Source organism: Chrysochloris asiatica, unplaced genomic scaffold (assembly GCF_000296735.1).
Source record: "Chrysochloris asiatica unplaced genomic scaffold, ChrAsi1.0 scaffold00014, whole genome shotgun sequence".
Taxonomy (NCBI): Eukaryota; Metazoa; Chordata; class Mammalia; order Afrosoricida; family Chrysochloridae; genus Chrysochloris; species Chrysochloris asiatica.
The window spans coordinates 9,712,066-9,718,065 of NW_006408532.1; the positions used below are offsets into that span (position 1 = coordinate 9,712,066).

The 6,000-nt window shown below is 49.0% G+C and overlaps 1 protein-coding gene across 1 annotated transcript in view; it reads left to right on the forward strand.

Moving 5' to 3' along the window:
- HMCN2 (hemicentin 2) overlaps positions 1 to 6,000 on the forward strand; it is a 190,529-nt gene that overhangs the window by 65,540 nt on the left and 118,989 nt on the right. The window lies entirely within an intron of this gene.

The window sequence follows — 6,000 nt, forward strand, 5'->3', positions numbered from 1 at the left end:
GCGATTGCTTGGGAGCCGTGAGCACAGCTCCTTGGCACTCTGAGTTGGGACGGATTGGGCTCAGAGGGTTTGCTGTGGCCATGGTAAGAGAGACAGGAGCTGGGAGCTGGAGAAGCACAGAGAATTGAGAATGTGCTTCTGGACCAGGTGACTCAGCAGAGCCAGGGTTGGGGGATGTCCAAGGGCTCCCCAAGGAAGGCAGGGTCTGGACCTGTCTCCAAAGCATTCAACCAGGGTCTTCAGTTGTCCCCCTGGTACCATCTCTGGGTTTGGGTTCCCTTCACCCATTCCATCGCCCACTCCTCCAATATGTGGCCTCTAGATGGTTGTGTGCCAGACCCTGTATTGGGAATGCAGTGGTGGTCAAGTCACTCTTTTGCCTGCCGGTTCATGTTGGAGTTGCAAGCAGGCAATTAGAATCCAATGTATCTAGAGTTAAGGAGCCCTGGTGGCACCATGGGCTATATATTTGACTGTTAACAGAAAGGTCATCGGTTGGAACCCACCAAGTTCTCCACAGGAGAAAGATGTCTGCTCCCATAAAGATTTACAACCTCGGAAACCCTATGGAGCACTTCGAGTCTGTCCTATAGGGTCACTGTGAGTCGAGGGCAGTGGGTTTTGTTTGGCTACCAAGCATTTGGAAATGGCACGCATTCTCAGGGGGCTGTAGGAACCCAGAGGAGGGGGCTAACCTTACAATGGCAGCCGGAAAGATTTCTTGGAGAAGGTATCTCAACTGAGGCCAGAGGAATCAGTCTGGTGAAGAGCTTGGTAACAGTGTTCCAGACAGAGGAAACAATGTGTGCAAATCTCCCAAAGGCTCAGCAAGGCAGGGAGTGAGATAAATGAGGGAGCTTCAGAAAGTTCATGGGAAAATCAGGTAAAAGTATAACAGAGTTTTTCCATGAAATTTTTGAAGCCCCCTTGTAGGCATTTGGGCTTTGTCCTTCAGGTGGTGTTTAGAGGTTTAGGAAGGGGGTGAGCTCAACCTTTCACCATAGCGAGCACCATGTGGCTGGACTCTGTGATGTGACAGGCTGGGTGAATTTGGGCTTTGTCCTTCAGGTGGTGTTTAGAGGTTTAGGAAGGGGGTGAGCTCAACCTTTCACCATAGCGAGCACCATGTGGCTGGACTCTGTGATGTGACAGGCTGGGTGTGGAAAGCTGTGGGCTTGAAAGCCTGATACTAACAATAATAAAACGATTAGCCAACGCTTCTGCGCTACTTACTGTGTCCCCAGGCCAGCTCTAAGCACGTTTCATCATGTCTGAACTCAGTTAATCCTCCTAACGATGCTTTGAGGTGCATGCCATCATTTAACCTCTTTATAAATGAGGAGAACAAAGCACAGAGAGGTTAACTGACTTGCTCAAAGTCACACAACTGGCAAGTGGCAGAGCTTGAATCTGAATTCCAGAGTCTGTGCCATTATTCTCTGCACGTTGCCACTTTCGTGGGTGGAGCTGCACTTGATCCTGCTGCCCACTGGTAGGTGAGCTTGGTCACTTTCCTTCTCTGAGCCTCAGGCTCCTCATCTGTAAAATGGCCTTGAAGATGCTGTGGGAGTAAGTGATAAGAAATGCCTGGGACACAGGGGGCTCTGATAAATGCTGCTGTGGCTGTTATAAGCCAGCAGGTTCTGGTTAAACGAGAGGTGAGGGTGCTCCTGGGTAATGGTGATGGGGGATGGAGCGGTGGTCGGGGCTAGGGGAGCTTCACCTTGCAGTGCTATGAGTAGGCATCCCTTCTTGCTCCTTGTCTGATTTCTTCTCAGAAAATCTAATGTCTTTGGGTCCCAGACTGGTATGTCTGTCTGGTCCTGTTCTGTCTCCTCTGCTCTTGGTCTTGGAGTCATTTCCCCAAGTCAGAGGGACTAGGTGGCTGGCATCGGAATGCAGAACTTCTGGGGCACTGGGCCACTGGCAGCCAATGGGAGCCTCTGGCCTTAGGTCAAGGAAGGGCTGGAGAGGGGCCCAGCACCTGTGGACTGGGACAAGCTAGGGCGAGCTGGCCTGGCAGTGGTGGTGGGAAATTGAATTTCCTGCCAATTTGGGTGGCAGCTGTGGTCAAGTCTTTCTGACCAGGCTGGCAGAGCCTTCCAAGACAGGAAACAAGTAGGAGCCATGCCTACTTCCTGCTGTTGAGCTGGGAACTGGCTTCCTAGCAGCATTTGGGGCACAGGAAGGAAGGCACTGGTACTGAACTGGGTCTGTGGACCAGCCCACAGAGCACTTTACAGCATCTCTGGGCCAGCCTTTTGGCAATTGAGAGTCCTGGGTCAGTATCTGGTGGTTCCTGCTGCTAATTTGGCCAAGTTATTTACTTCTCTGAGCCTCATTTTCCTCATCTATGAAATGAAGATAATAATAAAGCCTTGAGCGGCTGGTGAGCTTGAACCACTGACCTTGCGGTTCAAATTGACTTTGCAGTCCACAGCATTAACCCACAGCACCACACCAGGACTACAAAAACAACAGGATTCTTGAGACAATATGGCTTAACTCAAGATTTGCATGTAACAAATAATCAATATATTTAAGCACCCTCTCCCCTAACCCTACCACCTATACTATGACTGGGCGGGGCTGAAGTGGGTGACTAGCCCATGGCAAGTGATCAGGTTTCTGCAACCTGAGTTAGTACCCAACCTGAGTTATTATTTAAAAACTGCCTTGAGCTAAGGTATTTGTGCTTTATAAATGAGCTTTCACTCCACTCTCTTTCTGTTCTTCCATTTCATTACCTCCTTATCCTTGTATCCCAGAAACCCCTGGTTGCTGAGTGGACAAGCAGGGGAGCAGAGTGCACACTTTTGAGAATGCTTATGACCCCCTGGCCTGGGGGAGCAGTGAGAAGCAGGACTAAGTTGGGTGACAGGTGTGGCCAAGCTCGGGGCCTCCTTCTCCAGCAGGTGCAACAGGTGGGCAGGGAGACCCTCAATCTTTTTTAGAGGCCTGAGAAAATGTTCTAATTTCAATTTCTTTTAAAAGTCAGAAGAAAGAAAAAGGAGTATAATAATAATAATAATGAGTAGATTAAAATGAATTCAGCTTGAGTTGTGTTTGTCTTGATGCCATGGCAGTCTTAAAATAACATTGGCATTTTTTCTTTATGAAGGAAGGATTCCACAACCGTCATTCTGTGGATCTGGCCAGTGTGGCTGAGGCTCCAGGCCCAATTGCAGGATCTTAGAGCCCTCAGGGGAGGGGCTGTGGAGGCCATCCTCCCCAAGGCTCCTGGCTTAGTCATAGACACTTCAGTGACTCTGAAGGTGTCCTGTTTAAGGTGGGGCAGGCCTCAGGTCGAGCATCTCCCAACACAGCTCACCTTGTCCGTCTGCACACTCTTTGACCACAGAATTCTGCTCCTCAGTCAGGCTTTTCAGAAGCTGGTTCTATCCCAAGCAGCCCTGCCTTAAGGACTCTAAGCTAGGGAGACTCTGGGCTGTAAGACCTGGGGTCTCAAGACAATGATAAGAAATCTAAAAACCAAAACCAAACCTACTGCCATCAAGTAGATTACAACTCACAGTGATCCTGTATAGATAGCATTTACAAGACTGTAAATCTTTATGGGAGCTTCATCTTTCTCCCAAGGAGTGGATGGTGGGTTTGAACCTCAGACCTTCAGGTTAGCATCCATTCATTTATCCCACAGCACCACAAGAGCCCCTTAATGATAAGGAAAGAGCCCTGGAATTGTAAGGCATTGGAAGTTGAAAGTATTTTAAGGGTAAAAATCAAGTTGCCTCTTTCTGGAGAGTGAAACTGAAGTCCAGAGTGGTGAGGGGATTCATTCATGTGTGCCCAGTGAGGCAGAGGCAAAGGCAGCATGGGGGCCTACCCACACCTTGGGCCTTCAGGCTGCGATGCCAAGCTCCGAGGAAGGAAGGAAGATATCAGCTCTGTCATTTTCCCCCTGGAAAACCCTGGAGGGTGGTGTGGCTGGTATTCTAGGTTCCTCTGAAGAGTGCCACCTTCCCACAATTAATTAGCAACCCGGTTGCCAGTGGGTTCCGTGCTTCCCGAGGGTGCACCCTTCCCTCCTTCTCTGTATATTTCCAGAGCAACGCAGTGTGCGGGGTGCTGTGCTGGACACTGGGGGGTGGCAACTATCTTATTTACTTGATGTAGGGCTATGAGCACCAGGAGGGCACACTGCAGCTGGCAAAATCCTCCTGTGTCCCCGGGGCTGGTTTGTAAGCAGGACTTTCAGTATATGCTTGTCAGCAACTGGTCACTGGAGAGAAGGTGAGGTTGGGGGTGAGGCTAGATTTGGCCCTGACTTCCTTGGGAGCCATTGAGTTCAGGCTTCCAGCACCCACCCAGTTATCACTATGGGCAGGGCATCCAGAGTTGGACCAGTGTCATGCAAAGGCCACTCCTGCTCCTGAAGTGAGCGTGGCTCGGGGTCCATGTGGGAAACACTCATGATGATGGAGTAGGTGCTGGGAGTCATCGGGACAAGAAAGACAGAACAATGGCAGGGATGGTAGAAGGTAGGACCCCACATGACTGGGAAGTGACAAAGAGGGCAGGGGCCTGACTCACACTGTGGGCAGTGCTGAGTGTGGGCTCAGCTTTGGATTTATTGTGAGTGAAGGATTGACGGGCATCCATGAGGAAGTTGGACTCAGGCTTTGGAACTCAGCTTAAGGCCTGGATTGGAGAAAAATTTGGGTGGAGTGTTACTTTGGGCATAGCCAAGATCTGAGGTGTATGAGCAGGAAAGGAAAAAGGGCTGAGACAACCCTAGATAGCTCAATAGGGGGACCAAGGCATCCCCTGAGGTGACCAAGCCCTTCTGGCCTGGCCTGCCTCCCTCTGTGACCTGGTAGCTGGTATATTCAAGGTGCCTTTTTTTCCAGGTTCCCCACAAACAGGCGGACTCAATCATCAGCTGCACTCAACTTGGGCCTCACTGAAGCACTGTTCAGCTGTCTCTGGGCAGGAAGCTCATGTCTGGGAAATCAGATGGCAGTGGGCACGGCTTAGCCCTCCTTCCCTGAGTTTGACTGCAGGGTCTGTGTGAGGAGGGGACTCAGAGCTTAGGAGTAGAGATGGTTGAGCCTTGTGGGTGATGCTCCAGGAAGAGCACTGGGTTGGGAGTTCACCTCTCCCAGCCCTGCCCTACTGATGTGCTGCTGCAGGACATGGGGCCAGTTCTTTTCTCTTCTGGGCCTCAGTTTCTTTTTTAATTTTTTTATGTCCATAATCTTTTATTTCCAAGAAATGATTTAGGGGGCTGAGTGGTAGGTGGGCACAGCAACAGAGGGAAATACAGGTAGTCCATGACATAAAACAGGATTCTGTTTGAACTACTCCATTGTAAATTGGTTCTGATCTAAGTCAAATACTTTTTTTTTTTTTTAAGGTTTTTATTGTGGATTGAGTGAAAGTTTACAGGGCATATCATCAATTTTACATTCAACAAATCCTACACCTTGTTTCATTACAATGATTATAATTCCCTCCATGTACCATCAGTTAATAGTATTTCTCTCTATTCACTTTAGCTTTATTAAAAAAACAAAAACCACTCAGGCATATATAATAATTTACATCTCCAAAGGGCACATTCTGCAAGTCTGCCTCCTGGCCACTAGCTCTTAGTCCCTCTCTTCCTATAAATCAGCCGCTCCCTCTCTCCATGTCCCTCTCTCTGCCTCCATCTCTGGCATCACTGCTTCTCTGGATAAGGTTCTGCATTCTCCTTGTGCTCTTCTCCCTTGATGGTCCTAGGGTCCTCTGTTTCTGGACGGTAAGATTAACTAATCCACTGTTTTTGTTACAAAACTTCTACCTTTACAATTGTGACAGTCGCAAATAGTCATGATAACAATTATTTACTATTGAATCTTATCCTCATCTCTTTTTTTTTCCTCATCTCTTTTCACCAGACCCATCTTGTTGTTGTTGTTGTCAGGTGCCATCGAGTCGGAACCGACTCATAGCGACTCCATGCACAGCAGAACGAAACAATGTTCGATCCTGGGC